The following is a 22,577-nucleotide window of genomic DNA, read 5'->3' as shown; positions in this document are numbered from 1 at the left end:
TGAGAGATCAGGGTCTTCAGTTGTAAGCTCTTTGGGGCAGGTGCAGTCTCTTACTATGTGTCGGTATAGCACCTAGCATGATGGAGCCCTAATCTTGTCTGGGGCCTATAGGCGTTGATAAACAACAACAACAGTGGCTTGGTCTCCCTAATGATGGTAATTTTATGTATAAATTTCCAAAATTGTCTGATAGTAAGTGGAGTGCTTCACACGAAATAAAATGAAATATTTTTATTTTTATTTTATTACCGTCCATCAGCTCAGCAGTGACATTGGAGCAGAATTAAGTCTTTCCTCCACTTCCTATCTTATACCAGCTTTATGGCTTCATTCATCTTTAAAACTTTTTGTTCTATGTCATGCATCACTTTGTCTATCCAACGCATCTTTGAACTTCCTTTATTTCTAGTTCCTTGCACTCTGGATTGTACTGCAATATATGATATCTTTTCCAGGTCCATTCTTAACATAAGTCCAAACTATTATGATTGTCTTTCTTGAATCTTCTGTAACAGTGTCATTTCTTACCATAGCTGTTTACTTATCCTTTTTTTCCTGCATCCTTGAAACTCTGAGTATGTCTCTCAAACAGTTTGTTTCTGCCGTCAATATCTTTCACTGACTTTCCTCATATTCCAATCCATATAGCAATATCAGCATACTGCTTTTCTCATACACACTGTTTTTTGTTTTTATCTAAATGTCTTTAGCCTTCCAGATCTTCTAGCATATTCTGAGTACAGTATTCACTAATCTGATTCTTCTTTTCATGTCATCTTCACAGTTCCCATACTTCAATGCTAGTCTTCCAAGATATATAATTTTTCCACTTGTTCTAGCTGTCTCTGACTGATTTTTACCTCTTCCTTTTGTCCTCCAATTGCCATAATTTTTGTCTTCTCTGTGCTGATCTTCATTCTGAATTTTCTGCTTTCCCATTTTACCTCATTAGTTATTCTCTGTAAATCCTCTTTGGTCAATGCTAGGAGGTCAATATTGTCTGAGAATCTAAGGTTATTCACTATCTTCCCATATAACATGACTCCTCCCATTTCATCTCTCAGTGCTACAGCCACTATTGCTTCTAGTACCAAACTGAGCAAATCTGGTGAGAGTGTGCATCGTTCTCTCACTCCTAGGTCATCCTGGACCATTTCATCAGCTTCTTGACAACTCTCATTCCACTTATTGACTTGGTATAGATGTTTTCTATCTGCTTGATTAATTTCTCAGAGAAGCCATGCATTCTCAAAAACTTGTCATAACTCTTTCTGCCAAATACTATCAAAACCCTGTTTGATGACTAGAGTTGTTGTAAGTAGGTTCACTTGTGTTTTACATACTTCTGATACCTGTCACAACACAAATAGCTGATCTATTGTACTTCATCCAGGTCTAAATCTGGCTGTTCCTCTGTAAGCATTGCTTCAATGTACCCCATCATTCTCCTCTGCAACATCTTGGTGAATGCTTTTATTAGAACACTCAGTTGTAGTTCTTGCACTCCCTCTTCTCTCCTTTTTAAAAAAAATAGATTATTAGCATCATCACTTTCCCCCATTCTCTCAGCACTTGCTTTGGTTTGTAAATCTCATTGAATCATTTGTGCATCACCTTTGCTGTGTGTTCCTTGCCTGCCTGAGCCCTGTTATCATTTCCCAGGCCTATTTCTTTTTCAAACTGCCTATTGATATCTTTACTACTTCTAAGAATTCTGGCATCTGCTCTCCTTTGTATAAGCTGTAACGTTTCTCTGGGACCATTTCATATACTGTGTCCTACTCTTCAAAATATTCTTTTCATTGCTTGTTCATCCTCAATGTTTCAGACAGTGAATGTGACTTTTGTATGTCTGGATATTGATCAAGGGAGCGTGCTTTTGTTTCTCTTTCCATTCTTCATTCAGTTTTTTTGGTCTGATATTCACCAAATATTTGACCATGACTCCTTGGCTTTGCAATTGACCAGTGTACAATAATCCGTCTGCAACACTGCTGTGAACTATCCATCATTTTGCTGCAGCACTGTTTCCAACACTGTATGGAAGTTGTTTAGCTGGCTTCAGAAAGGTTTCACTAGGTTTAGCATGCCAGCCAAGGCAGTGTCTTGTGGTACTGGAGGGGACATGCAGCTACTTAGAAACACTACTGAGAGCTGAGTGAGTCTCCAGTACCAAATTCAAGTAAGCCATCCCTTGTGGGTGCAGCTGTCTATTATGCAGAGCTGGCTGAATTGTAGTGCTGTGGAAAACATGGATCTGGTTCATAATTTAGTTCAAGCTTCCTGCAGACAATGTGGGGTTTTGAATATAAGGGATTTTTGATGATGATTAAAAAATCCTCTGTTTTATTACCAATTCTCTGAGCCATCATGACAATATATATGATTTTGTATATTGGATTAGAATGGTATTTAACTCACTGGTGATTGGATTATACTGGCATATAGACAGTTACCCTTTTAATACAAAAATGGCAATTATTTTTTTTGTAGAAGGTATTAAATCTCACATAGCTTGGACTCTATGGTGCTGGCTGAGTACTGTGTTGTGACATCATGTTGTGGATTTGCCAGCATTTCTGTAAAGCATTATGTACCTTCATACCACTATATCAATAGTTACTTGGAAAAAAAATGAAAAGATTGTTATTAAAGCTGCAAAATCAAGCACTCAAAAGTTAAGAAATGCCAGAATTAAGTTTGTCTGAGCAATTTTAAATCTGTCTCTTTGTGCATTGGTATTATGGTATTTGTGCATTGGTATTGGTATTACATGATCACATACTAATTTTAGTTGTGTCCCATCTGAAGCAATTCTGTGTGATATGCTGAAGCAGTGTATATCCAGTCCTAATAGACGGTTCAGGGTTTTCTTCAGCAAGTGAAGAAAAAACTATACTGAGCAAAACAGAGATATCATATAGTAATTTTCAACAGCTCATAATTTGAACAAATTTGAATGGATATTCATGGGGTCAACCAAAGATAGCTGACCCCATGACCATCCATGGGCCACACTCCAAATCATGGAGGCTTTAGAGCTCTTAAAAACAAAACTAAAAAAAAAGGGAAATTTTTATAGTGGAATGTTATGGCTACCTAAATAATGGGATTGGTATAACTTCCCTATAATAATATTTGTATCCAAAATATTTAATCATTCGTCTTCATTATGGTATTGTAATGAGTACTTACAGAAAATTTCCTGTTCTGTTCAAATGGAGGAAGTGCTTTTCATTGTTGACAAAGTATGAATTTTTTATTCCGTTAAACCATGAGGCTGTCAAATTATTAAATGTAATTTCTCAGCAAATATAATTTGTGTTTGTATTTATGAAATGTACATATGTGCCACAGTAACCAGACAGGAAGACTTAAGCCTTTTCTAAAAGTATTTACTTTGGGTTTTCAACCGTCCTTCTGTATAACCCTTGTTAAATTGAAGATGGTATAAGATGTGAAGAGTAAAATATATCTTCAATGATGCAGCAAAGAATCCTGTGGCACCTTATAGACTAACAGACGTTTTGCAGCATGAGCTTTCGTGGGTGAATACCCACTTCTTCAGATGCAAGAAGTGGGTATTTACCCACGAAAGCTCATGCTGCAAAACGTCTGTTAGTCTATAAGGTGCCACAGGATTCTTTGCTGCTTCTACAGAACCAGACTAACACGGCTACCCCTCTGATACTATCTTCAATGATGGCATTTTCCATTATTAGATCCTATCCTGAAATAAATCTCTATGCAGGTAAAACCCCTGTTTACTTCAATGGACACTGTGATTGTATAGTGAAGTTGTGAGTCTAGATTTCCTGAAAGATTAACTGTTTGGTCAATAAGAGTTAAACTCAATTGGTATGATTATTAATTTACAATTTTAAATGATAGAAAATGAGACATTTAAAAAATTTAACTCCAAGAGTTTGACTCAGCTTTGCTATCTTAGGTTCTCGTCCTCCATTGAAAACTGCCAACTTGAACTCCTGCACCTGTGCAGAGTCCCACTGACATCTATGGGACTATTTGCATGAGTAAAGTTACTCACATATGTAAGTGTTTGCATGATCCAGCCAATAAGCAGTCCAGTTGACTTCATTAGGATTACTACTCATGTGAGTAACTTTACACCTGTCAGTATTTTTCAGGAAGGGTCTTAAAAAACAAAACAAAAATAAAGGAAGAGGATCACACCTTTAGGCCCAATTCAGCAAAGTATTTTCAGTGCAGGCTTAAGTCTACAGCATTTGCTCAAAGGTAAGCACATGCTTAATGCTTTCCTGAATTGGGGCTTTAGATTCTAAGATCTTAGAGGCAAGGAATGTATCTTTGTGTGTTTGTTCTGTGCCTTGCAGATAGGGTTGCCAACTTTCTAATCGCACAAAATCGAATACCTTTGCCCACCCCTGTCCCGCCCCCTCTCTGAGGCTCTGTGTTGTACTTCCCCTTCTCTGAGGCCCCATCCCTGCTCACTCCATTCCCTGCTCCCTCTGTCACTTGCTCTCTCCCACTTTCACTTGCTTATTTTAACCAGGCTGGAGCAGGGGATTGGGGTACAGGAGGGGGGTGAGAGCTCTGGCTGGGGGTGCAGGCTCCAGAGTAGGGCCAGAAATGAGAGGTTCAGGGTGTGGAGGGGGTTCTGGGCTGGGACAGGGTGTGGGAGGAGTTGCAGGCTGTGGGCTCTGGGAGGGAGTTTGTGTGCAGGAGGGAGCTCAGAGCTGGGGCAGGCGGTTGGTCTGTGGGAGGGGGTGCAGGCTCCGGGAGGGAGTTAGGGTGTGGGAGGGGGCTCCAGGCTGGGGCAGGGGGTTGGGGTGCAGGCTCTGGATGGTGTTTACTCAGGGGTCCCCGGAAGTGGCGACATATCCCTTGGCTTCTAGAGATAGGGGCAGCCAGGTGGCTCTGCGTGGTGTGCGCAGCCTCCACATGCAGGCCCCACCTCCTGCAGCTCCCATTGGGTGAGGTTCCCGGCCAACTGGAGCTGTGGAGTTGGCGCATGGGGCGGGGGCAGCACGCAGAGCCCCCTGGTCGCCCCTGCGCCTCAGAGCCAAAGGGACATGTCCCTGTTTCCAGGGGCCATGTGGAGCCAGGTAGGGAGTCTGTCAACCAGACTTTTAATAGCCTGGTCAGTGGTGCTGACCAGAGTCTCCAGGGTCCTTTTTCAACCATGGCTCCCAGGAAGTGTCCGCCAGGTCCCTGTAGCCCCTAGGTGCATGGGCGGCCAGGGAAGCTCCACATGCTGCCCTCACGCCCGCAGGTGCCACCCCCGCAGCTCCCAGCCAATGGGTGGGGGCACTAGGGTGGGGGTAGTGTGCTGAGCCTCTCTGGCCACATGTGCCTAGGAGTGTCCGTGTGGAGACCACCAGGGTTCCTTTTCTACCAAGTGTTCCAGTTGCAAACCGGATGCCTGGCAACCCTATTTATAAATGGTGAGAATTCATTTTTCTTCTGCTAAAATAACTAAGCCTGATCACTACCATTGTGAAAAAAATTGATATCCACAGTACCTGTGTTTCAATTCAGATGAGTGAATTTTAGAGAAGATTGAGACTGGGACCCTCCCTCAATTCCATAATTCCCAACAACCCCATAGAGGGTTGTCATAAACAGATAGTAAGGGTTAAGGTCTCTTTTACCTGTAAAGGGTTAACAAGCTCAGTAACCTGATGAACACCTAACCAGAGGACCAATCAAGGGACAAGATAATTTCAAATCTCTGTGGAGGGAAGGCTTTGTCTGTGTCGTTTGTTTGGATTGTCGTTCTCTTTTTGGATCTAAGAGAGGCCAGACATATTCTTCAAGTTCTCCAAGTTTCCTGAAGTATTTTCTTCTATTCAGTCTAGTGAGTATTAGAAAGGCGGACTAGTCTTATAATTTGATTTCTACATTTGCAATTGTGTGTTTGCTGAAGAAATATCTTTATTTCTGTTTGCTGTTACTTTGATTATTCTGAGAAAGGATGGGGGGGGAGAGCCTCTCCAGGTTTACAAGTTAGACCCTGTATTTTTCCATCCTGGTATTACAGAGATAGTGTACTTCCTTTCTTTCTTTTTAATAAAATCTTTTCTTTTTAGAACTTGATTGATTTCTTCCCTTGTTTGGATTTTCAGGGGAAGGGGAGGGGGGAAAAGTGAATCCCTCTTTGTTTGATTCAAGGAATTTGAATCCAGGTATCTCTCCTAAGCACTAGGAGAGGGGAGGGGGGAAATGGGTTGTTTCCCTTTGTGTTGAGATTCAAGTTTGAATCTGTGTTCCCCAGGGAGAGTTTTGGGGGAACAGGGAGTGTGTCAGACACTTAAAACTTGACTGGTGGCAGCAAGAACCAGATCTAAACTAGGATTTTAGTTTAGAGGAGTCCATGCAGGTCCCCATCTTGTGAACGCTAAAGATCAAAGTGGGGAATAAACCTATGACAAGGGTCCAGTCACAAACCCTTTTATCTTAAGTTGCCATCTTGAGGAAAAGGATTTGTTAACCAATTCCTCCTCCTGATGTTTCAGTCAGTAGCAGAGAGACTTGAAAGGTTCCGTGTTCCTTCTGATGTACTTTTAGAAAAGTCCTTTACGTTATCCTGGGATTTAATTCATCCTAGAATGCACTGCTCTGTAATCCCTGAATCCCTGTTCAGGGGGCATTTGTCCCACGTGATTCACTGTACACTAGTGGAGGATCAGGATCACTATGGTAAGGAATCCAAAGAATGTATTCTGGGAATTCAGATGTCCAAAAATAAATCAGAGAGTTAGTAGTGAGATTGAAGGCCTGCATGGGAGAAGAATGTTAACTTTTATATATGTCTCTCTAGATTCACTTGGTGCTTCAGGATTTGTGAGAACTCAAAATTCCAAGTGAATCTTGTAAGTGCAAATTTGGGTGATCTGAACCTGCTGGTTTGGTTTCATGGAAAGTTTATTTACTCAGTCTGAGTTGTGGGGTTTAGCAGACTCCTAATTACTGCAAGAATTGCCATAATGAAAATCATAACATTGTATTATAAAAAAAAGTATAATACAGTATGACTAATTGACATGATTTAATTATTTCCACCTTGCATAGAGATAAAGCAAAATCTTGAAGATTTTGTAACCAATCATTATATTAGCAATATTGTAAATACAACAAGCAGTATTCACTTCAGTCACATAGTTTTGTTAGATTTTTACTGTTTCTCTTTTAAATTCTGTGCAAATTCTGAAGAGTGTTTTGCAACTTAGATATTTTCAGATAAGGCCTGGTTTGGTTGTAAATGTAAGTATGAAATAAGTGAAGGGCTGATTTCTAACTAATATTAGAAATTTTAAAGCGTTTTAGATTGAAATCTCTTCTCACATATGGCTACATTGTTACTTTAGGAACAGCCTTGAACAAAAGATGCTGCATATACTGTACCACCCTAGGATTAATCCTAGGTGGCATTGTGACTCAGATTCACCTTTGAGCTACAATTCCTCCTCTCCACTTTGCCATTCGGCAATATCAACTGACAGCTGGCCTGAACCAACTCCCTGCCAATGTCCTGCACTGGCTCAGCTACTCTGACCAGTGCCTAAGGAGATGAACAGTGGATCAAAGCCCAGCAATTAGTAAATTATAGTCCCAAAGAACATCAATACAAGCAACAAAATATTAAACTTTAGCTAAGACAGAGACTTTGATAAGAATCCATAGTGAACCCAGAAAAAGATTTAAAGAGTCTAAACACCAATGATTAAATCATCCCTTCAGCTCATATTACAAAAATAATTACTGATATACTAGTTCCATTTTCTCCCTTTGTTTCAGATTTTTGGTTACAGCTGAATCAGCTGCACACACACACACATCCCAGCAGAGTGTTGCCAGTTTAGCCATTTTCCAACCCCCCTGTAAATGTATCAGAAGGGTAGCAGCTGTAGCCACAAAAACAACAAGGAGTCCCGTGGCACCTTAAAGACTAACAGATTTATTTGAGCATAAGCTTTCCTGGGTAAAAAACCATCTGAAACATCTGAAGTGGATTTTTTACCCACAAAAGCTTATGCCCAAATAAATCTGTTAGTCTTTAAAGTGCCACTGGACTCCTCGTTGTTCCTGTAAATTTAAATACCTCCCATCCCCCTCTAATTTCAATTCCTGGGAAAGATTCTGCAGACTCTCCAAATCCTGTCCCCTATGCTAATCCTGAGTAAAAAAGCTTGGTGCAAGAATACTCTGCATGGGACAGAATCCCCCCACATCATGCAAAACGCGTGCGCGCGCACACACACACTCCATTGCCACTAATGCAAGTAATTGGCTTAAATTTTTGTTCTTAATTTTATCCCATTACTCCGATTTTAAATTCTTTATTATATGAAAAAAATAATTTCCTAGATATAGTTGAAGATGTAAGGCCAGATTCAGAACTGAGTGTCTGGAAAACTGGTTAAAATCTAGATAATGGAGTAACATGCTGCCAGATGCTGGGAGAGAGGTGTGTAGCCTCTGAATTTGGTTTATGTAATAATAAGATAGTGAGACAAATGTGGCACAGATGGATTAGTATATGCCTCGTGCTTTGGAATGCTTGTGTTTCAAAACTATGCTCTTAAGAAATGAGCTTATTTAAATTAATTAATCATATTTAAGGGAGTCAACTGAACTATTTAATACTTAGAATCCTTTTATGTACTTTGTTGTAAAGAAGAAAGGTGAAGAAAAGACTCAAGGATATTGTACCTGTTTTAGAGTCCCACTCAATTTCTCATGCTTTGGTGTGTGACAAGGTTGGATTCACTGTAGCTCACAGTTATGGCTATCTACTGCCTCTTGTGAGTTCTTTTCTCTCTGCAGATGGGATTGGAAGCTGCTCATAGAAGCTTCCGCTGTTTGCCTCCCAGTCTGCTTGTCAACTCTCTCGTAAGGTATGTTCTTGGCCTATAAAAAAAAAGGCTCATTTAAAAAAAAATAGTAACTTCACACTCATGTGAAGTTACTATTTCCTTTTAAAACATTTTTCTAAACTTCTGACTCTACAGCTGGGACAGGTTCAGCCCGTGCCTCAAGGCTTCATTATATCTGTTGGTGACACACTTCCTAAAAAGTCACCTGTGTGCTGTTGCTGATTTCTTTATGCTGACCTATCTTTTCTTTTGGTTTGTTTTTCAGAGATGGGGAAGCCCTTCAGTGGTTTTAGCTCTCTCTTCCTTGTTCGCTCTGCTTGTTGTAGCATTCAACTCTTTAGCATCTGAGCACTTTCTGAAGATTTAAAAATATAAACAATAATAATAATTCCTCTCTCTCCTCCTCCTCCTTTCCTTCTCACCCTCTAGGAAGAACTGAGTGATTTACTTTTAGTTTAATTTTGTTGTTAAGACTTTGGGGGTAGACTGTGTGTGTGTGTGTGTGTGTGTGTGTGTGTGTGTGTGTGTGTGTGTGTGTGTGTGTGTGTGTGTGTGTGTGAGAGAGAGAGAGAGAGAGAGAATTTATTGTCGGAAAGCTATATCCAAGAGATGCCTTTTGCATTTGCTTTTGAATATGATGTGGGTTAGTGATCATTCTTATCACAGCTGGGTGCAAGTTGCAGTTATAACTGGTCTCTGTAATTTGTCCACTGTAGATGGACAGTTTTGTTTTGCCACAAGAATACTTAAGACACTGCCAGATATGAGAGAGACATCAAGGTGTCATTTCAAAAGATCCAGTGCGAAGCCCTCACTACCTAAAGCTCCCATACACATTTGACGCAGACTCATAGGAATGGTCTAAGGGATAGTGCAATAGGTATGATATGTGACTGCTTTCCCACTCTGTATTTCTTTCAGGACAGTGTGTTTATGCTCAACAGGATTAAAGAGAAATATTAAAAAGAGTTAAAGCAGTGAAATTACAGGCAAAAAGAATTAAACAGTTTCAAGAAAGAAGAATGTATTATAAATGAATCTCTAGATTTTAATAAGAAGTTTAAATATTTCTCTCAGGCTTTGGAAAATTCTTATGACCAAATACAATTTGATCAAACTATTGGAGACGTCTCCTTTAATTCACTGTCATTAGAGCAGAATGGTCACATAGCTAAAACATTTTTCCACATGGAAACTGAAAGAGCTATTCAAGACTTAAATCAGATAAAGCACTGGGTTGAGATGGATTTCTGGTAGACTTGCAAATACCTTTCCTAACCTACTATTCTCTACACTATTTCAGAACTGTCTGAGGCATGAGTGATGCTTTGAGATATATGTATTACTCTAATTACTTTGCTAAAAAAATGACAAACTGGACACTGGCTGTTAAGATTTTTCCCCACCTCACGGTTAAATATACTGTGCAAATCTTTGACAACATTGTTGCTTAAGTGACTGGAAGATACTAAACTCACTCTCATATTCATAAATAGGTTTTATGAAAGGAAGAGATAATGCACCAAAAATGCTTCATTAGCTGGTAATACATAGAAAAAATGGCATCTCATCACACTGATTTCCCCACAAACACATTGCAGTTAGTTGCAGAGAATACCATTGATAGGGACAAATGGCTATATTGGCAGTTTTTCATAAACTTCGATTTAGGTTGCTATTTTTATTCTAGATGAAATGTCTGTAAAACTGTCCTGTGGACAGTTTAATATTTCTTCTATATTCCTTCTGAGAAGGGGACAAGAAGAAGGTGCCTTCTCTTTTTTCTTTAATGAAGACAAACTCTTAGAGATGGTGTTATGACTGAAGACATTACTGTTGTTGAGAGAGAGCATAAATTCAAATGTGTATGCTGATGATATAGTCATGCAGCATAAGGATCTTGTTTCCTCAGTCCCGTAGCTCTTGAATTAATTAACATACAAAGGATATTGTTTTAACTTAGAGAAGTCTCAAACACTAGACATATCAAAAAGACCAGATTCTGCACAATTTCTATTTCAGATACAGAAGGATATCAAATATTTATGGATAATGAGATGGTTCCTGCAAATCTGAGAAAATTTTCACTGAATTCAATGAGAGTTCCACACAAGCCTGTGGAGAGCTTGCAGGATCAATCCCAAAGACCTGAGGCTGGCAAAAAATAATTTTGCTTCATTTTAACTTCATTTTGAATCAGTTGGGGAAAAAAGACATTGAGAAATGGCTTCACTTGCCTTTTTCCACTATTGAGATGTACAGATTATTTTAAAAGAACACTAGTACCATCTTCACAAGTGCCTCTTTCACTCCTCAAATGGCTAATAAAACTCTTTTATCATAATTATGTGCCAGCATAGGGACAGATTTGGTATCTTTGAGGGGGACGCACGACTCTTTTTACATTCCCACAACACAAACATCTGCCTACTCATCTGAGAAAGAAGTTAATCTTCAACACTTCAGAGTTTGTATTACCATGATTAGAAGCACTGATAAAATATGACCTAACCAGTTCATCTGTACTTTCCGTCTGGAATGCTTCCTTAACTTCAGCACTCACATATGAAAAATATAGTCTTCTATAAACATCTTTACAGTGATGGATTTAGTTTATGGCCAAAAAATTGCATATTTTTGTTGTTTATCTTCTACCACTGTCATATTCCAGTTATCAATTATTAAAGTGCACCATTCAGACAAACACTGGAAAATTATGGTAAAACAACGTAATTAAGAAAATTAGCAATAAAGATATATTTGCATAAACCATGTGGTTCAATTGCATAGCACATTTTCTGAAACATATAATGAAAGATTAATGGGAATTTAAGTTGAATGCAAAACCCCTCTTTCATATCATTCCCCACTTCCTTTGTCTTCTTGCCTTCTTACATTATGCTTAGCTGGAACTGGCTTGTGCTTGCTGTTTTCATCCAAATCCCTCTTAAAACTATAGTGCTTCTGTAGACACTTCCAATGATAACTCACCAAATTAAAAATAGATAAGCTTAAAAGCTTGCTCTGCTTGTAGTTTCACTATTTATCCAGAGCTATGATGTCTGAATGGTACTGTCTGTGTATGATTTAGATTAGGTGAGTTTAGGTTAGATTAGATTTAGAATTATGTCTTCCACTTTGTTTGCCCAATAGCAAGCATATTGTTTGACAAATAGCAATAATGATAATAAAAATAGCTATGTAGACGACTGCAAACATGGATTTCATACTGTCCAAAGTACAGATGTACAATTAAAATGTCACAATTTGCCAACAGTTACCACACAATGGGGTCTGAGATACCAAATTTTCTCTCTACTTACAATGTGTTCTATGGTCAGGGCTGGTTCTAGGTTTTTTTGCCACTGCAAGCAACCCCTCCCCTGGAATGCCGCCCCTGACTATGGTACTTGCTTGGAAACCATAGAGAAAAGTTAAATTTTCAGTGGCAACAACTGTACTTCCATTTAATTCTTTAGTGTATTTTCACAATAAGATGCCATTACTAGATTCCTGTGTAAGAGCTGGCTTAATAATGTGTGACAGATAATACAGATGTCAACAACATATTTATCTTACATTTTGTTGTCATAAATTACCAAATTCTAAACACAGAGGCTGATCAAAAGTGGCACACAGCAATATACAGCCTGTCCTCAAGATTATATGAGCTAGGATTATTGAATGAATTGAAAGTACTAGGTATCAGTGCAAACTGTTCTACAGCAATTTGAGAGAATAAGAAAGGGTGATGCTTAGAAAATGGAAATCCAAAAATTTACCAATTTTTAATATTGTGCTTTATAATCTTTGGAACATATCAAGGCTTCTGTCTTTTAGAGTCTTCATGAAACCAACAAGTATGTTTAATAGCTCTGTAGGCGTTAGGGTTAAAGAATTATGTCTTGTACTTTACGCCAATTCTATAAATTCTTACTCTGTCACAAATGACATTTGCTTTAAACAATTTTATATTTCTTTTAATCTTTATTTATTTTGACCAAGAATATAAAATCATAAACAAAACAAAAATCAGAAACTGTTCCCAAATTAACTAATAAAATAATCTATCTTTAAATAATCTCCTTAATACATTCTAACATAAAGGATGTAAATCTGTGATAGGTAAAACCTGTGTAAGTTTAACTTTGAGTCAATTTTATCTGGATATGAATGTGTTTATGAATATTTTGATATAATATGCTATGACTCTGGTATTAATTGCAAATGTTTCCTTGTTATCTGTAACAAACACTTAAATAGAATACATATTATAGTTTCAAGTGTCTGCATAGGCGTATAGGTGCAATTTACATCTCTTCATTGCAATATTGCAAACAAAAGTCAATAGAGCAAATATGGCATCATGTATTAAATGTATGCACACTAAATTGCCATGCATGGGCTTTAAAAATACATTGTAAAACATTTATTTTTGGGGTCATTGCAAAACCTTTTACTGTCCCTTTAGCTTTTATAATTCAGAATAGCAGAGAGAGAGAAAATATTATGAGTGTTAGCCATGTATAGCTATACATAAGTTGAAATATTGATACTCATCCTGCATAAGGGACATCCTGGGGAACTGCCCTAAGAGACCTGGGAAGGAACTGTGACTCAGAGTCAGACCATTAGGCAGAGCATTAAGTGTGTCTGGAAAAAGTCTTTGTCTCTGCAGGGTAGCTCCACCCCATCAAGCAGGGGTCAGTTTGTGTGGGAATTGAAGTAGAACTGTGACGGCCCAAATGGCCTAGACTCCCCAGCCACCACAGTAGTCCTGGCTCCCAACAGAGTGTGGCCTAATGGTCAGGGTCAGTGCAGCAGCCCTTTGGTTAGAGTCTGTGGCCTAGTGGCCAGAGTCAGTGGGACCACCCTTTGTGGCAGGGCAGTGTAGCCTAGTGGCTAGAGTGGGGTGGGCTGCAGCTAGGGTACCCAGGCCCTCCCTATTTTACTGGATCCCAGCCCAAGGCCCTGTCTGCAGCAGGGGTGTCCACCACCAACTCAGCAGAGATCCTTCCAAAACACAAAGCCTGGTACCTCAATAAGATCATTGCTTAGTCCTCCTGGGCTACTTCCTACACATTCTTCTGTGGCTGGTAGTCTCGGGGGTTCCAGTCTCTCCTCCATCTGTGGCATCGGGTGGCTGGGGGTTGGCTAGCCTCTGCATACTGGAGCACTGGCAGTCCCTCCCCAAGAACCTGCAACACACCTCTGCTCCCTTCAGCAGTCAGCCTAGAATGAGCTGAGCTGCTCCCTTTTATATCTGGGTTCCAGATGGAGCACGCTCAGCAGGGATGATGAGGTGTGTCCTTCTTGGCCAACAGAGTGTGATTAACCCCTTATAAACTAGTGCAGGATAAGTACATCCCATCACAGTCCCTCTCTGCTCACTTGCCTATGTGGGAAACAGCAGTCCATGGAGCCTGCGCTCCACTCCCCACCCCGTGTCTTGGGTGACAATCTGGGTAGTCCACATCGGGTAAGACTCCACTGAGTTCAATGACTATTTGATCTGGCCACTGAAGCATTGTGTTGTATTCAGCAGAAAAAAACATGAATAGGATTATAGTACATTAACTATATATCCAACGTACAGGAGAGGTGCATGTGAAGGAAATGTTAGATATTTTTCTTTGTTCAAGTGCGCCCAGTAATGTGTCATCTAAGGGCATGTGGACACTGCCCCCCTGTTCAGACTATGGGGTGTGTGAATAGCCATGCACATAAAAGTGCTGCACTGTAGTTCTCCCATGTGGATGCTACTGATGTGAACTTAAACGTCTTGAGTTTGCACTAATGTAGTCCAAACTACTCCCTTAGTTTGAACTGTAGGCAGTGTAGACATACTCTAAGTTTATATCAGTACCATCTCTATTTTTAAAACTTTACTTTGCTGTATCTGCTATACGTATTTTATAGCAATGAATATATTTTTACAAAATGTATGTCTGTGCAAAGTCTTCAGATCTGTAAGACTAAATTATCATTTCTTAAAGTGAATCACAAGTGCTTTTGAAAAATTCTACATAGGGACAGGCCACTCAGGAGTTATACCTTTTAATGTTACACAACGCTAATGTGAAAAGATTTTAAAACAGGAAATTATTTAGAATACTGTATAATGAATACATTTTATTCACTAAGGCCCCAGTCCTTCAAGGAAGATATTTGTAGGCAGACCTTCTATGCTTATTTTCAGTCCTAAACTTGATACTTTTCTCCTTGCTGCTATCTCTGTTTATCGTGTGTTGAGGTTTCTGCAGTAACCTATGTACATAGCTGTGATAATACCAGTCTCCTAGAGACTGATGGTTTTATGGTGGCAGAGGCATTGATTAACCATCTCATTTTGTCACTTTATTTAAAAAACTTACATTAATTGAACTTTTCAAAGGATTTGGTTCCATTTTAAAGCTACTAGACTCAAGTGATCTTGAAAGTTTGCTCAATTTGTTCTTCTAAGTCTAGTCATAAATCTTCAAAAAAAACCATTGGTACTTCATAATATTTTCCTTTAAATTTAATTTTTTTTAATTGCAGATTGACTATAAAATTGGCTTTACTACATTTACAGAACACTAACACTCATCTTATTATGGTAATGTGAGCTGCAGACAAAATTTTGGATAATTGTATCATGAATTGGTTCAAACACCTCTAGTACCTTTTGGACTGTTGGTTTAATTTAATCTTACAAAATTCTAAGGCAACCCAAAATAAAATATGTGCCAACTATATATTTGAAAGTCTTCTCTAAAAGCCACATTGCTATTAATTTGAAATAACAGAGGTTGCACGTTGGCTGTTCAGCTGATGGAGCCAGTATTTTGCAAGTAATTCATGATGGTAATTTCATTCACATTCACATTAGTTGACTAGCTACTGCATGGTTGAATTTGTGCCAGCTATTACTGCCAAAACAATTGTCGTGCATTTGTGATATGCTAGTGGAAACATGTTCCATTTTGGACAATTCTGGAGTTGTAAATGTTAAATCCTTTCCTTCATTTGAACACAAAGGCATTATTTTCATCCTTTTTGGAAAAACAAACATAGATTCTTGCCTTGACTTCTGTTGTCCATTAGGGTTTTTGTAATAACACTTCGAGCTTACACTAATGCAACTATCTGAGAAAGTGAAAGAGAGACCTGGTGTCTCTCTAACCCGTTAATAAATACTGTCAGGTAATGGCAAATTTAACCACATAATGTATGGAAAACATGATATTTTTAACTTTTTTGAACTGGTTTAAAGACTACAAATTCTTCAGTGAAATGCACTGACAAGTATGAAGACAATACCTAAAGCGAGAATCCCCTGAGCTAGTGTTTTGGGTAAGTTAAGCTTCCATTGGCATAGACTGCCATACTTCTATTTGTGTTGTACCTCAAGCAGAACTATTTTAAATGTTTTCTGGTAGCATTTTTAGTTGTATTCTTTCTGAGCAGACAACTCTTCTACTTCAAAATATATAACAAATCATATTAATTAAAATGAATCAATCAGACAAGTTAAGTGGTTTTTCAGAATGACTCTAAGTGCCATAAATTCAAATTAATGATTGCACTACTTCTTCCTGGGTTTGAGGAGGCTCCTTGATGCATTAGGGGAAGAAGAAAAAGACAGCCACCCTGTTTAAGAGCATTTATCTGGGTAGCTTGCACAAATAACTGCACAGGCTACTTACGTGGCCAGATGTTATAACTTATAATCATATCATAAATCTGAGGATGAAGCAGGCAATCGTAATAGTCATTCACAGTAGCTAATACTAATACTTCACTGTGCTGAAATGTGGCAGTAAAGTCATATCTAAATGGGATAATAACATGTTAATTATTGCAAAACTTTGTTCATGAACATGCACCTTATATCGGTCTATTAAGAGTATATTTAATTGCTTTTGGTAAAGTGTTTCTTACTTGAGTAATTGAGGAAGTGTGTGCTGTGTGAGATTTGACCACATCGCAATTTAAGTGGGGTGACCTTTGACCTTTAAGGGTACAGGGAAGAAAGAGGCACAGACGCTGCTGGAAAAGCAGAGCAGGTTAGCATGGTGATGCTGACTCATCTGGCAGGGAATGGAAGGGCAGGGAGTTGATAAAGGGCATGCCCAGTGGGAGAAGCCTCCTTTTCCCCAGGCCAGACAGAGCAGCACCCCCCCTTGGAAGTGACAAAATACTAGGTTTGATTAGGACCTGCTGTGGGCATCGTGCTAGCTGCTCCTTTCTTTTCCCTCACCAGATTGGCCAGGTGGGAGTGGGGGTTTCGCCTTCCCCATAGCGGGATCCAGAAGGCTTTGTTAGGGTGAGTAGGGAAGGGAGTTAAGCTATGATGTCGCAACTCAGTATGTGGGGCAGATGTCCAGTGCAGGTACTCTGTAGACAGGGGATACAGTGACCAGATAAATGGCTTGGTAAAGGACTTAAAGAAGGTGTTTGGTAAAGGAGTAGAACAGCGGGGGCTTGGCTCCCCCCCTTTATAGCCCACCCTAGCCCTCATTCAAGGGAGGAATGGTAAGGTCCCAGCAGTGGGTTGGCTGGGACCTGGATGGAAAAAGTGAGGACTGACAGAAGCCCCCTGGTAGATATTGAAATAATCGTGGAGTTTACCTGCACTGTACACTGTTATCTACTGGGTAGTCCCAGATATCTAATAGTAAAGTTTCAGCCTGATTAAACCATATCCAGAGTGTCCCATCCTTCTTCTGGGGCATTGATTGTGTTAATATCAACGTCATGATTTCAGACAAACATTAAGCCTCCTAATCCTGTTGATGGTTATATTGGTTGTTCCTTTCACTGATCTGTCATAGAGAGGAATGCCCGGTGATTAAAGGAAAAATGCATGCTGGTGACCAACAGATTATGAATGAATGCAAAAATGGGTTATGTCCTGAAATAACTTTTAAAGTATTAAAAAACCTTTTTGATCTGAGCACTTAGCCAGTTTTCAGGGGGTTGTGAGTTGTTTCTGTTAGGAAGAGAAATTGATGATGGAGTCAAGTATTTCTTTGGTGTGATCCTGTTTATTTACAAAAAATGTATACCAAGTCCTGTTTCCCTGAATACCATAGGAATCAAACAACAGGAGAAAGTTATTTGCTCAGAGTTCCAAGCCTTTTTCCAGCCAGCGCTTTACCCAGAATGTTCTCTTAGGTCATGTCTACACTACCACTTACGTTGGCAAAACTTTCGTCGCTCAGAGGTGTGAAAAAACACCCCCACTGAGCCTCATAAGTTTTGCCAGCATAAGCCCTTGTGTGCACAGCGCTATGTCGGTGGGAGACACTCTCCCGCCAACATAGCTACCTCCACTGGTTGAGCTGGTTTTATTATGTCGACAGGAGAGCTCTCTTCCATCAGCATAACACGGCTACACAAGTGATCTTACAGTGATGCAGTAATATGCGTACAGCTGTGCTACTGGAAGCTCGTAAGTGTAGACATGGCCTTAGTTTTTCTTGGGTGACACTGGTGTTTCTCCAGCCATCGTGGCTTCTTTGCTTCTCTGATATTTCTGCTGCTTCTTTGCCACCCACACAGATACACTGCTGCAACCATATCAGTCCCATTCTTGTGTTTATCGGACCCTTGAGAAACCACATGGCCCAGCCACTGCCCAGACTTACATGCAGTCAAGTCATTGGGCAGTAGTTTTCCATTGTTTCAGCTATTATTAAACAAAGGAGCATTTAATTTTTCCCTCTTGTAGCTTGAATGGAAAGTGGCTTCCCCACCTGGCAGTTTCAATGGAGTGGTGTAATTGCCCAGCCCCCAACTTAATATAAGGTGTTTTTATAGTATTTGCAGGAGGGAGGGGAAGCTTGTATTTGAGGACTACGTTTTGATTTTACTTGCACTGATCAGCATAACTCCCCTTAAATCAGATTATTCCAGATTTACACCAGCGTAACTGAGATCCAGATCCACAATCTGACCCAGAATCTTTAGTAAAAGATAAACAACCTAAACTACTCTAGCTTCTGAGACGTGCCTATTATTACATTAGTGCTGCTTTTAGTGCTAATGGTCTTGTTCTCATTGAGAGTTGCCATGACCATTTGTCCTGTGATCAAAGAAATTATAATATGGATTACCTACCTGGACTTGTCTTTATTATAAAAACTATTTCTGTTGGGACTCTTTGATCCTATGCCTAGGCTAAATTATTATAAAGATTTGTGCAATATTGTCATACTAGCTACAAAGATGTTACTCTCAGAAAAGAACTACCTCCAACCCCAATTACATTGGAAAGGGTTTAAAGACACTGGTTCATTCTATCTATGGATAAATGTCCCTTGCCCCTAAATGATAAGTGTCAGGAGCCTGATTCTCCTCTTGCTTACATAGATTTTATATCAGTATAACTTAGACTGGTGTAAAATTGAAGTGCAGGATCAGCAATCAGGACTTTATTGTTTGGTAGGTTTTGATAACTGTTTTGGACAAGACTGAGAGTATGCTCCCCAAAACAACAAAGAGGAGGAAAAGAGATGTTTAGTTCCTGTTTGAAAGATAGTTTTAACGCTGCTGTCATTTTTGTTGTCTTATTAGTTATATTTTAGGCATCTAGTGCCTTATGCAGGCATCATTTTAATCTAAATAAATAAAAATACATAAAATATTATTGGATGCTTACCATTTTATAATTGCTGATATAAACTGTGTGAATTCAGTGTACCATAAAGAGTATGTATTGGTTAATTTTGAGTGAGAACTACTCAACTCAGTCACAGTTTGTCCCCTTAATTTCACTTTCTATTAGGTATTCTTATTATTTCCTGGGACATTTCAATGCCAGAGTCGGATGGGACACCCAACTCTGGAGTGGCACAATAGGCAAAGAAGGGATGGTAAACTCCAATGGTATTCTCTTCAACAAACGTGTGGAGTATGACCTGCTCATCACAAATACCATCTCTAGGCAGAGTAACAAATTTAAGACCACCTGGAAATATCCTGGGTCCAAATACTGGCACCTCCTTCACTATGTTATAGTCAGAGCCAGACCGCCCAGAGGATTCAGGGGGCCTGGGGCAAAGCGGAGGAGCTGCGGCGTTTGTACTCACCCAGCTGCGGTCCGGGTCTTCGGCGCATTTCGGAGGTGGGGGGCCCTTCAGTTGCTCCGTGTCTTTGGCAGCACTGAAGGGCCCCCTGCCGCCGAAGACCCAGACCACCGCCGGGCCAGGGCTCGCGGGGCCCCTCCGGAGCCTGGGGCAAATTGCCCCACTTGCCCCCTCTCCCGCCCCCCGGACGGCCCTGGTCAGAGCTCAAGATTACGCTGATGTCTGTATAACACAAGCCATGAGAGGTAAAGATCACTGTTGGACAGACCATCTATTAGTAAGACCAGTCATGTACCTGCAGCTCACTCCACCACACCACAAACACCCAAAGACTAAGCGAAAGCGGTACAACGTCAAAGCACTTCAGGACCAAGCCCCAGCTGCAAGATGTTCCAGCAACAGCTTCTGAGAAATTCTCTAACTTGCCTGATAACATCATTGACATTCAAGAGTACTGGGATCAACTTAAAAATACCATTCACAGTGCATGTGCTGAAACTATAGGCTATTCCACTCATTGGCACCAAGACTGGTTTGATGAAAACAACGAGAAAATCCTAGCATTAATTCAACAGAAAACAACTGCATTCTGTAACTGGCAAAATGATTCCTCTAACCAATGAACACATGAGGCTTATCATCTGCTCAAAGCCAAAGTCCAAAAGAAGCTATGTGACATCAAAACCAAGTGGTGGTAAGAGAAGGCTTCTGATATCCTGGGTTTCGTATACCAAGATAACATGAGAAGCTTCTTTCAAGCTACAAAAACTATATATGGGCCAAGCTCCAAAGGCCCAACTCCTTTATGTTCCCAGGATGGCCCCACCCTCCTCAAGGACAATGTGGCCATTAAACAATGCTGGAAGGAGCACTTTGAGAACCTACTAAACCACAAATTCATGGTCTCTGAAGACACCATTGAGTCTATTCCACAACGCTCGGCAATGGAACACCTTGTTGATCCCCCATCTTTTGAGGAAGTCTGACAAGCCATCACCGAGACAAAAAATCACAATGCACCAGGCCCAGATACCATCTCAGCTGAGATTTTTTAAAGATGGTGGAACAATGCTCCAACATAAACGTTGCCAACTCTGGACCTGTGAAGAAATTCCACCTGACTTTAAGAATGTCAACATTGTTACAATATTCAAGAAAGGGGAAAAATCTTTGTGCGAGAACTATAGAGGTATTGCCCTCCTCTTCATCGCAGGGAAGATCCTTGCCCAGATCCTACTAAACCACCTTCTCCCCTGCCAGAGGAACTCCTCCCCAAATCACAGTGTGGCTTCAGACCATCCCAAGGCACAACTGACATGATCTTCGTGGCATGACAGATTCAAGAGAAGTGCAGAGAGCAACACCAGGAACTGTTCATGGCATTCATTAACCTAATCAAGGCCTTCAACTCTTATCAATCGTGATGCCCTATGGAAGATACTGGGTAGGTTTGGCTGTCCACAGAAATTCATTTCCATCATCAGACTACTCCATAATGGGATGAGTGCCACCTTTCTGTGCAAAGGCTCAGAGACTGAACCATTTATCATTCACACTGGTGTCAAGCAGGGTTGGATCTTTGGTCCAACACTCTTCTCCATTTACCTTGCCGTGATCCGATTCTCATCCTTGACCACCTTCCTGATGGAATCAGGATTGAGTATCGTATGGATGGTGAACTCCTCAATCTCCGATGTCTCCAAACAAAATCTAAGATCACGAGATTTGGCATCACTGACCTTCAGTATGCAGATGACTGCGTCATTTTCAGACACACAGAGGCTGACCTAAAAAGCACCCTAAATCTTTTTGCAGATGCCTATCACAGCCTGGGTCTCTCTCTCAACATTGGGAAAACCAAGGTACTCTACTAGCTCTCACCTGCACAAACTACTCTTCATACTGCACAAGTCACCATCAGTGGAGAACCCCTGGAAAATGCGGACCATTTTCCATACATTGACAGCCACCTCTCCCAAAGAGCCAGCATTGACATGGAAATTTAATATAGGATCCACTGTGCCAGTATATCCTTTGGAAGACTACTCAAATGAGTCTTCAATGATAGGGATCTGCAAACAGGCACCAGTTGTCATCCCCACCCTTCTCTATGGATGTCAGACCTGAGTAACCTACAGATGACATCTCAAGCAGCTGGAGTGGTTCCAACAGCACTCAGGAGGATTCTCAGGATCAGCTGGGAAGACTGACACATTAACATCAGCGTTCTCTCTTCAGTGAACATCAGCAGTACAAAGGCATAGGTCATGAAACACCAACTCCACTGGGCTGGCTACTGTGCACGTGTTCCTGACTCTCGCCTCCCGAAGCAAGGACTCTTCTGTCAGGTAAGTCAGGGAAGAAAGGCTCGCAGAGGGCAGTGGAAGCCCTTCAAAGACATATTCAAAGTACACCTTAAAAAGGGAGGCATCAACCCAATGAACTGGGAGGACTTGGTGCGAAACAGGACATAATGTGGCGCCACACCATACACCAAGCCACAGCCCGCTTTGAGGAGAACAGACGTGCTCATGAGACAGAGAAGTGACAAAGGAGGAAAGAAAGGGCACAACAGTCCAGCCAACAACTGTGTCTCCTCCAAGATTACACCTGTCACTTCTGTGGGAAAATCTACAGGTCACGAATT

At 40.4% G+C, this 22,577-nt stretch overlaps 1 protein-coding gene and 1 long non-coding RNA gene across 10 annotated transcripts in view; one reads left to right on the top strand and one right to left on the bottom strand.

Annotated features, from left to right (window-relative positions):
• The window catches only part of KIAA0825 (KIAA0825 ortholog), a 429,759-nt gene that overhangs the window by 396,235 nt on the left and 10,947 nt on the right, over positions 1-22,577 (top strand). The gene's annotated exons all lie outside the window — the stretch shown is intronic.
• The window catches only part of LOC123373270, a 50,209-nt gene continuing 28,148 nt past the window's right edge, over positions 517-22,577 (bottom strand). The window contains exons 2-3 of the long non-coding RNA XR_006580637.1: positions 8,695-8,892; positions 517-1,517 (exon numbers count right to left, since the gene is read on the bottom strand). This is a non-coding gene — a long non-coding RNA (uncharacterized LOC123373270). The remainder of the gene's footprint in view (positions 1,518-8,694; positions 8,893-22,577) is intronic.

This window comes from Mauremys mutica, chromosome 6, assembly GCF_020497125.1.
Source record: "Mauremys mutica isolate MM-2020 ecotype Southern chromosome 6, ASM2049712v1, whole genome shotgun sequence".
Lineage (NCBI taxonomy): Eukaryota > Metazoa > Chordata > Testudines > Geoemydidae > Mauremys > Mauremys mutica.
This window is presented reverse-complemented; position numbering and strand designations above follow the sequence as displayed.